Below are 11,440 nucleotides of genomic sequence, written 5' to 3' on the forward strand. Positions count from 1 at the left end.
ATCTAGAATAATAGCCGAGAGAGACACGTTATATTTACCAATCAAATCAATATGACGGCCATAAAACTTTTTAAAGGTTTTAATAAGTTTAGTGCGCAAGTATCCTTGTAGTTGAAGCTTAGATGACAAATGCCTCGATCTACTTAAAAAATCAGAATAAAAGGAACAAGCTCTCGCGTGGGGGTGGGGTGGGGGTGGGGTAATGTTAGTGTCGACTGAGAAGAAGACTACTGTAACCACTTTATAAAAGCAATATATATATTTCCTGTACGAATTGGGAAGGATGGGTTTTCTACTTTGGTGTGGGGAAGCATATTTTCTGACTTAGTTGTGAGGAGAGGACTAAAAGTGCGGGTCACAGGGGCAGTGGATGTGAGGACGTACAGAAGACATATTGAGCAGCCAAAGGTACATTGTGAGTCGTTAGACTTTTTATTTATCTTCGTCAGAATACTCATAATGATTATAAACGTCAACGTTTCAGATGTCGGAGCTGGCTCTGATATATAGATTTTCATTGTTATTGTTAAATTGATTGGTTTTATTCTACAATTATACAATTTGTCACCACCTGTAATACACATTTCATCTTTGGTACTTGATGAAGCTGTGTGTTCATCTTTGGTACTTGATGAAGCTGTGTGTCCATCTTTGGAAACATCTGGAATTGTAGGATTTTCAGCAGGGGTTTACCACATCGTCAATATCGTCAACCGTAGCCAGAGGAATCCCAGATTTAGTAACAGGCCCCATCATCAAAATCTCTTTCCAATTCATAGTAAACGGGAGTTGGACTGGAAACCGTAGCTAGAGGAATAACAGATTTAGTATTGTTATCATTTACCGAACATGTCCCAACATTAAATTCCCTTTCCAATTCATAGTACACGGGACTTGAATTGGCAACCGTAGCCTGAGGAATATCTGACTGATTATCATTTAACGAAGAGGCCCCAACATCAAAATCCCTTTCCAATTCATAGTAAATGGGACTTGGATTGGTAACGATGTTTCCTCGTTCAGAATTGGTTTTTTCTCTGTTGTTAAGGGTAACTCTTCCATTACTATTTGGGTTGGTTTCTAGGCTATATTCAACGGTATCTTCACCACTATAAACCATGTTGTCCTTGGCAACAATGTTCACATAGTCACGAGGTCTGTCGTCAACAGTCACGGTGTCTTTCTCAAGGTGATTTCTTTTCTGTTTCCTGATAAAACTACAAATAAACAATCAATTAAAGATGCATTATGTAAGAGCTAATTTTTATTTTGTCTTCAAATTTTATATAAATTATTGTTTAGACATTTATTAACATGACAGTCTTATAATCAACTGTCAAAGGATCCGATGGCAGAGATTTAAATGGATTAGAAAACCCGGGATTTTTAAAAATTTAACGAGAGATAGTCTCGGTTATTAAGTATCGCTTCTACGACAATATACGTTACAATATACGTTACAATATCAAACAGTCACGATTTATAGTAATTTAACTGACAGTAATAGAATATTCATTGTCCATTATCTATTTGTAAACTATTATAGCGAGAACTTTCAACTCTGTATCTAGATCTTACATAATGCATCTTTAATGTCGGTCACGTGATGAGAAGAGGATGCTATGTCTCTGGGCCTCCTTTAGAGAGGATGGCAGCTTCCAATGGAAGAGTATAATAATAAAATAAAACCAGGTACGAACAATCCAAACCATAAGGCAGAATTCGAAGTCCTAAAAAACGTTATAGGTAAAATAGTGTATTCAAGCAAAATAGTGTAATCAGCAAATGGACTGCTCCTCGTGTACAAAATACACGACAAACAGTGGTAACAGGTGTCCGGATAAGTAAGCTTACCCTGCCTGGCGCCACACTCGCCATAGCTGCATCCTCACTATTAGGTGAAATGTCGGTAAAATAGCGTGATTGGCCAATGAACTATCGGTATGCAAAATGCACGCGATGAACTGTGTTAACGATGTAGTAGACATTATCAGGGAGATAGTAATAGTATACGTGTCAATTAAATATATCTAGAATAATAGCCGAGAGAGACACGTTATATTTACCAATCAAATCAATATGACGGCCATAAAACTTTTTAAAGGTTTTAATAAGTTTAGTGCGCAAGTATCCTTGTAGTTGAAGCTTAGATGACAAATGCCTCGATCTACTTAAAAAATCAGAATAAAAGGAACAAGCTCTCGCGTAATGAATCAGCTGAGACACAAACACTCCATAAGCTGGTGATATTTTTTTTTTTTTTCTCAAATTTGAAATTAAATTTTTGAATAAAAAGTTTATTCATCAGTGTTGATATATCTAATTACAGAGGATGGCGGCTATCAATTAAAGAGTGAAATAAATCAAGTAGGGTTTTTTAATATGAAATTATCCTGTTAACGTTTTGAACAAAAAGTTTATTCATCTGTTTTGACATCCTAGAGTGCCAGGCCATACATGTATACTTTAGTCGTGGGTGATACGATCAAGGGCGTCGCCAGACTTGATTAATTTTTTTTTTATTTTTACAAACTATTTACGATTGCTGCGTGTATATCGAAACAACGACAACAGTTTACGACTGTGGTGTGAATGTCGAAACAACGACAACTGTTTACGATTGTTGTGTGCATATCGAAGCAACTGAGAACTGGCCTTTAGTGATTTAAACCATCAAATTGAAATACAATCAGAATATTTCTTACCAGACTAGTGTAATAATTATTACTATAATAACCACTCCAGTAACACTTCCACCTACTATACCATATACTGTAATATATAAATATTCATGTAATATTCATCTATGCCAATGTCCTTAAGCCTGTGTATAGACGAATCTAATCCAATTTTTCCGGGTCCAACATTTCCCCATCTGATCAGAATGGCTGTTTATAATGTTGTAATATTTAGGACGTTTGAGTAAATTTGTTTGTCTAAACTGGGTGGGGTTGGATGGCCGAATGGTTAGCACGTGCGCATTGTATCATAAGGTCAGTCATTAAAGCAACTGGCGTGGTTTCGATTCCCCAGTTGTACGTGACAAGGAGTAGGGTCGCCTATACAACCTCGTGGGTTTTCTCCGGGTCCTCCGGTTTGCTCCCACTGCTAAAGACCCCTATGTTAGTCCCGAAATGACCTAGTTTGTGTCGAGTTCGTAGACATACATACACACTAAACTTTTTAAAGAGAGAAATTCAACACCCCGTTTGACGTCAATTTTTATTATGAATTATTTGGATCACCGTGTAGTGATATCACATAATGTCTATATCATTATCTCGCGCTTTGAATGCCCATCCGATCCCAACATCTGATAATAAAGGATAAAGCGCACGACCGTGACACTTACATGTACCTCATAAAAGTGTTGTTTTATAATTTTGTATGTAACTGAGCAGTGTGGGGTGGGGCAAACCCCCGTCAAGATCCGCCCCTAAGTTTAACTAAGGTTGACTATCTAGTACATTATCTGATATCAAGGAAATTTTAAAAAGTTGTAAATCAGGATAACTATGACGAGAATTCCAAACATATGGCCACATTTATCTTCTACTAATACTTACGTTTTGGAGAATCATTGTCCTTTTGGAACTGTCCATTTTCTTTGGGTGTAGAAATATTATTTTTGTTTTCTGTTGAAGTTTTATGGGTAGCAGTTATAGTAGAAGGGTTATCTGACGTACTGGGGGTTTCGGTGCTGCTGGTGGAAGATGCTGGTGTGGTTATAGTACTAGGAAACTCACTGGTGGAAGATGTTGTTGCAGTGCTAGGAACTTCACTGGTGGAAGATGCTGTTGTAGTGGTAGTAAGCTCACTGGTGGAAGATGTACCGGAAGTCCCATCAGTTGTTATAGCGTCGTTGCATGCTAGAGTAACCTTAGAACCTTTAGACAAAAAAAGATCTCTGATTATTGTATTATTTGGACATGTTTGTTGTAATAATAATTAATAATAATAATTAATTTATATAGCTCCGACAATTCAACTCAGCGAGCTGATTCTTCCATAAAAAACAAACAAAATACAGAGAACATTATTTAGTACACATGGTAAAATCTGACACAAACACAACTAGAACCGTATTCAGTCAGTTGTATATTTAATTAAAAAGTTCGGTGTTGAGACACTTGTAATGTAGGAGTGGTACTAATCACCGATAATCACCGATAAGAACCTGTATCAATACCTATCATATATTACAAACAGAAGGTAAGATATATTATAGGTATACATATTATACACATCATCTCAAAAATTTATATAAGAGAGAGAGAGAGAGAGAGAGGGGGGGGGAGAGAGAGAGAGAGAGGGGGGGTTGTCGGTAGCCAAATATGTTCGTAAGTTAATGTTTACAGACTAATAAGAAGTTATTAGCAATTTAACCAGTGTAGAATTCAAACGACAGTTCTAATAACAGGGTTGAACCAGTTTTTCGTTGCAAGAGAGAGAGAGAGAGAGAAATGGTGTTTAACGTCCACTCGACACAAACTAGGTCATTTCGGAACTAACATATCGTTCAATTTTATTTCAATAATTCACTTTCGCGTAGGGGTCTTTAGCAGTGGGAGGAAACCGGGGGACGTGGATAAAACTCATAAGACTGGACAAGCGATCCTATTCCTTGTCACTTACAACCGGGGAATCGAAACCACGGCAGTTAACTCAATTGCAGACCTTATGATATAGCGCGCAAGACCGAGATGGGCAGAGAAGGACGAATAACCTGCTTTGTGTACGAAACTCGTCACTATTATAGTTAAATCGAATGTTTGTTTTGTTATCCATATCTATATGAAGGGGAATCAAAAAGTTGTATAACAGCTTTAAAATTCAGGCGTTTTGTCATATCCTTACAATTAGCAGTGGCGCCATATCCTTACAATCAGAAGTGGCATTAAATTCTTACAATTAGAAGTGGCATTAAATTCTTACAATCAGAAGTGGTATCACATTCTTACAATTAGAAATGGTGTTATATTCTTACAATTAGAAATGATGTTATATTCTTACAATTGTCATAATTTTACAACGAGCCTACCAGGGCGTACCCTCCAAAACACCCCTGTACCATATCCTTGTGTCTGTTTAGATATTTGATCAAGGAGAAATTATCTTTATATCAATAGAACTTAACCGCAGACAGTCGAATAGGCCAAATTAATATAATAACTTATGAATTTCTCTCTCTCTCTCTCTCTCTCTCTCTAAAATAACTACTTATGGTTTACCTTGTGTAGTACTGATCTTGAAATAAATAGCAAATCCACCTTGTTCCTTTGGTATTATACCTGGCACCAACTCCATATATATAACATCTCCTGGTACTATATTATAAGTTTCGTTACCAAATCTATTACAGGCAAATTCCCCAGTTTTCATTTTATGTGTAACATTAAGTTGATATTGACATCCATAAGGGTGTTCATTTACTGGTGAAATCGCCATAGTTATAGTCTGTTTTTGTTGTTTGCCTTTTGGCTGTACAGTACATCTACAACCTTGAGCGTTTCCACCAAGTCCATTATCTTTATAGATAATACTAGATAAATACACTGTACTTCTGGTCAGTGATTTATTGTTACAAACGTCTACATATGGAACTAAAACATAAATTTTAAATTGACCATTTGTTTCGTTTTAGCGTTTTATGGGAAACATTTCTATCTCATTAAATATTAAAACTGAAAATAATTTCAAAATATTGAAGAATAATTATAAATTACGTTTAAAAAAAACACGTATCCTATAAGAAAACAACCAAAGCTTAACAAACCCAGGCCAATGTTAGTTGTTTTCAACAAATTGAAAGATAGAGATGTTGTCTTAAGAAGTGCTAGATCTCAAATTAATTCGGGCGATTGTAATCTGAAGGTTTCTGAAGATTTTAGTAAACGAATTCGTGATGTGCGTAGAGCCATTATACCAAAACTCATTGAGGCGAAAGAGAACAATGTAAATGTAAAAGCTTTCTTAAAGTTTGACAAACTGATTATTGGTGATCATGTGTTCACGTACGATCTGACAACGGAGTCAACACTCACAATCAAAGGACAGAAATAGCAACAACATCATATACCATCTCGTAAAAGTCACTCAAATCAAAACTGCCGCAACAACATATTCCGTTTATGACCATGCGCTATGTCGGCATAAACTACGGCGAAATGGAATATGTTGACAATGCTTCAGAACAGCTATATATTAACGCAAACCTGTGCTTTTAAACCGAAAAGTCAACACACAATATAGTGCGTTGATTCAATTAACTCAGCAAAACTTGTCTTTTTAGGGTCAAAATCGTCTCAACGATCACATCACCTTAATAATATTGTTAATAATAACAAAGCCCACCTCTTCTCATACAACACGTGTAAAAACAGTTTCAAAGAAATGTGTAGGATCAAGAAACAAGGATACAATAAATTGCTTTGCGACAACTTAAACGACAGTCTTGATGATCAAAATAAATTTTGGCAAAAGTTTTAGACCGAGACGTAAAATTTCAGTCAATATCAATCCTTCAGTCATCAGTGGTCCCTCCTGTATAGATTCGCTCTCCTACTGACAGTCGCTCTCCCCACATGAGCGAGGGGGGGGGGGCATGCGCCTGACAAAATATTATAAATTACAAACCATGTTGAACTTCACAGGATTGAAATCCGCATTCTGAAAAATATAAATAAATACTACTAATAGGTTCTCGATAATCTGTAATATGCGAAGAAAATTATTTACGTGTCATGTCTGTGGAACTGATCAGTAAAACGCTGTCAAACATAAAAAGATTTTAAAATAAACTGTCACGTGGTATTGAAGCAGTGTGTTGTCGATTGAAGCTTACTATTTTTTAGTGCTTTTATCTCAACATATTTGTTTTATCTCGACATGTATACTGATGTGTCACGTTGGTTCAGTGAGTAAGACGTTGGCTCGATAACCCGGAGATCTGGCGTTATGACCTCGCAAATTGACGTAACTCCCCGGTAACCATGCTATTGTTCGACACATATACAATGTGCTTGTTTTCCCAGTATTTCTCAAATGTATACTAAAATTTCAGAAAGGCGGGGGTTGGGTGGCCGAATGATTTAACCCGTGAACGTTGAATCAAGTGGCGTAGTTTCGAATCCCAGTTTGCATGTGGCAAGGTGTAGGGTCACCAGTAACCTCGTGGGTTTTCTCTAGGTCCTCCGGTTTTCTTCCACTGCTAAAGACCCTACGCGCAAACCAAATAATTCAAAGCAAATTGAACTATATGTTAGTCCTGAAATGACCACATCCAGGGGCGGCTCTAGGAATTTTGAAAAGAGGGGTGCCGCCGCAAAATGAGGGCACTGACCGCGGAGACGGGGAACGCCGCTGAGAGGTTGTTTTTTTTGGGGAGGGGGGGGGTCCCCCAAGAAAATTATCCGTCATTTCCTTGCATCTGTAGCCATTCCAAGAGCTATTTGGCTGATACTTTCGTCTAATTAAACGTTCTGAAATCGTTGAAAAAGAGCCTTAAAATCGAGCAAAAAAGTCAGTTGAACATGCGACTCGAAAATTGGCAAGGCGAGCGAGTTATTATTAAAATGGTATATTTCACTCCTTAAATACGGAATATATAGGATTTACGAACAACATTCGTCTCGGAAATTTCAAGGCATAACTGTGGATTATTTTTTGGTAATCGAGTTTTATATCCCGATGTACATAAAGAAGCACGAGGGCATTGAATCGCTCCTCGGACATCATTGAACGGTAATCGGACTTCACAAAACGGGGTGCAGAATTCGACCTTTCCACGGTTGAACTGGTGGCGCATGTAGTCAATATGATGCTTAGAACTCGCGTTACGTTTGGAAATAAGTGACCGATGTCGTCCGTAATCAAGCGTTTCAAAGTGTCCGCAATTGTTGAGGGCGGTTGAGTTTCTGTCGACCAGTGGCGGTGCCATAGTCGAAGCTCTTGGTCGAATGTAGAGCGACTGGGAAGGTCCTCACCGTAGAAGCGGGGTATGGCGTCCGTTATTTCCGCCGTACCGGCATCCAGATCCCTAGTGTGTTTGAGTCGATGGTTTGAGTCATTTGGGATCCGTGCACAGGGTCGGGAACGGACATATTTGAGTCTGAGAAAAGGCACTTTCAGCAGTAAAAAAGGGCATTGTCGAAAATTAGGCGCCCCTCCCCCCCCCCTTGGATCCGCCTCTGACATCTGTATCGGGTGGACGTTTTTTATCCATCATCGTAAAGGTTTTGGATATGATTTTTAGACTATACATATCTATAATATATCATTCCTTGTCTCTTAATTTTGCTATAGCTCCTACACGAAACAGGCTCTCTCTCTCTCTCTCTTCCCCCTATGCTTACATCGGTAGAAAGTGGGCAAGAAAAGACGCTTACCAAACACTAGTCCATAGAAAGCAAGAAAATAAGCTTACCAACCTCGGTCCACACCGAAATATACACGAGTAGAAAATACCATATCTTGTATACCATAGTTCCACCTGTTAAAGTCTATATTACACGTGAATCTGTTCGATATAAAGCATGAACACTACAAGTGTAAAAATCACGTGAAGTTTCAAAAAATGAACATAATCTCTCCGTTTTATGCTTTATATGAAATGAATTCAAAATCATTGGTAATCTTCCAAATCGTATTGAATCGTTTTGTTGTTTTTTTTATAGTTAAAATTATTTCCATATAATTATAAATCTTTTCCTTATCATTATATGTTATGAATTGTCAATCCCCACATTTCGTAACATGCCGGTCAAATGACGTATGATATTAAACTTTCCCTTTCCTCGGGTATCATCACCCATAGAGTTATTCAAATATGATTACTCGAAGCTTTCTGTGGGCTCATACGCAAGTGTATTCAACCGCCTTAAATAAATTTCTTCTCAACTCTTCGTCGCCTGTTTCTCTATTAATATACCGTCCTCGGATACGGGAAAGCGGTGCCATCAAATCGTTTACCACATCCGAAGTGTGGCATTATTCTCTGCTAAACTTCTTGTTAGCCCCAGATTTGTGTCTGGCTAGAATATTATTGTAATTCTCAATCTGATTATAACACAGATCCTATTTCGTTTCGTTTTTTATAGTCCAAAATTTTATTTTACTTGTCTTTACTACACTAGGAACTGGAAGAGTTGTAATATTACCGGCGTTTTGGTTGAAGTGAGGGATTAGCCAATGAAACGGTCTGTTACGGCGACTTCTTGGCGTGCCATGCACGGAACTGTGGGTAAACCACTAGAAACGCCAACGGCAATTGATTAATCAATGTCTAACGTCATAGGGTAAACAGCCGTTCGTACGCCCCCTGACACGACCTTCGAGTACAACTTGTCAGATCTTCATGTAGTGTAGGACATCGAAAGTATAAAAAAAACAAAACGAAACGAAATATAGATCTGTATTTTAATCAGATTAGTCTTCTATAGACAATTAATTATAAAGTGATGTGATATCCTAGCCGCGTTGGCTCGCTAACACGGAGATAGCCTGGTCGATCCCGGTATTGGCCGCGAAAGTTCATTGAGATTTTCCTGCGTGGTTACCCCTTTTCAGTGGTGCAGGACAGAGCGCCGGGACCCACGGGACAACGTTTAGTCCTTCGGATGGGATGCAAGATTTAGGTCCCATGTAATCATTTCATTTCCTAAATTACTCTCGTTACGTTATCCTTTTGTGAGCAAATCCTTTGTCACTGGAATCAGGCGTTCATGGCAGCGCAACTTGACGTAACTCGCCGAAAACCATGTTTTGTTCTACACATATGCAATACATTTCTTTCCCCAGTGTTTCCAAAATTTATACTAAAATTTTAGTTTGATATTTGAATAGAATACATTTTGAACTAAAGGAAGTTGGGGTGGGGTTGGGTGGGGTGGGGGGCTAGCCAGCCGAATGGTTTATCCCGTCAAAATGAATCAAGGGGCATGGTTTCGATTCCCAGATTGCGGTGGCAATGTGTACCGGCCCATCCCTACGACTAGAATGCTGACAAGCGCAAACCATGCCGGGATGAACTTTCAGGCCAACACCGGGATCGAACCCGTGACCTACAGGCTAGCGAGCCAGCGTCTTACTCACTTAGCCACCGTGGCTCTCCACAAGAACAGACGCTTACCTATAGTCCATACAAAAAGCAAGAAAATATGCTTACCAACATTGGTCCATACAAAAATATACACGAGTAGAAAATACCATATCTTGTTTACCATAGTTACAACGGTCCGGTATTCTGTTCGATATGAAGCACGGGGCCTACAAGTTTATAAAGCACATAAAGTTTCAAATAATGAACATAATACCGTTTTATGCTTTATATTCAATCAATTCTTAATCATTGTTAATCTTCCAAATTGTATTGAATGTTTTATGATTTTTTAGTTAAAATCGTTTCCTTATAAATATAAATCCCTTCCTTATGATATGAATGTTAACTCACACATTTCGTAATATTCCTTTCAAATGACGTAAAATATTAAAGTAGCCAAGCCTTTAATTCAATATCATCCACAGTCTTCGACATTGCAAACACAACTTATTGTGCAATTTAAATCTACATTGATGTTGTTATCTTACCGTGAAAATATGGGCTTCCGATATGCAATATTTAAGACACAATGAAAATTTTAAACTTGGCACACGAATCGGATCTCAGAATGCCATTTGTAATGAGCGACTCGACGAACGAGGCTAAACATATTCCATAAGGGAAGACAGTCGGGGTTGACTGGAATAACTAACGCCAAAGACAGTCATTCAGTTCAGACTCTTCGCGTATTTCGCCGAAAACTGATTAGAAATTACAGTAAATCGGTTTATATACATTCATATTACATTATTATATGGGTTGCGGTCCATTTATGTACATTTCTAGGTGCCAAAGAATCGAGATTTAGATTCTTTAAACTCCCCTCTTTCTCGACTATCTTTAAAAATATTGAACCATAATTTAGTCCCGAACCGTAATGACCTGGCATTTCTGGGTGCCAAAATAATAGCGATTTACCTCCTTTAAACTTCCCCCTTGTTTGAGTCTCTATTTGTATACATTAACCACATATTAGTCTCTCTCTCTCTCCCTCTCTCTCTCTCCCTCTCTCTCTCTCTCTCTCTCTCCCTCTCTCTCTCTCTCTCTCTCTCTCTCTCTCTCTCCCCTCTCTCTCTCTCTCTGATTGATAAAAAGCAAGTTTGTGTACTGCAAGCTTTTGATGATTCCTCTATTATCTATTGGTGGGTCTGGACATTGCAGGGGCTGATCCAGGATTTTTTGCAGGTGGGGGTTTGCCGGGCTCCTGAGACGATGTATCTTTTTTTGGTGGGGGCGGGCTGTGGGTTCTCTTCTCCCGGCCTTAAAAATTTTGTTGGTGAAATACCTGGTCTCTATCGTCATTTTGGCGTATATCTGGGGTACCCAGGGGTCACTTTGACA

The 11,440-nt window shown here is 38.3% G+C and overlaps 1 long non-coding RNA gene across 1 annotated transcript; it reads right to left on the reverse strand.

Moving 5' to 3' along the window:
- Positions 1-448: 448 nt before the first annotated feature.
- LOC126827810 (uncharacterized) lies at positions 449-5,282 on the reverse strand. Its single transcript, XR_008788673.1, has 4 exons — positions 5,232-5,282; positions 3,567-3,887; positions 2,706-2,772; positions 449-1,217 (listed from the first exon to the last, which is right to left on the reverse strand). It is a non-coding gene; the product is annotated as an uncharacterized LOC126827810 (long non-coding RNA).
- Between the last annotated feature and the right edge of the window lie 6,158 nt (positions 5,283-11,440).

The sequence above is a fragment of the Patella vulgata genome, chromosome 7 (assembly GCF_932274485.2).
Source record: "Patella vulgata chromosome 7, xgPatVulg1.2, whole genome shotgun sequence".
In the NCBI taxonomy this organism is placed as follows: domain Eukaryota; kingdom Metazoa; phylum Mollusca; class Gastropoda; family Patellidae; genus Patella; species Patella vulgata.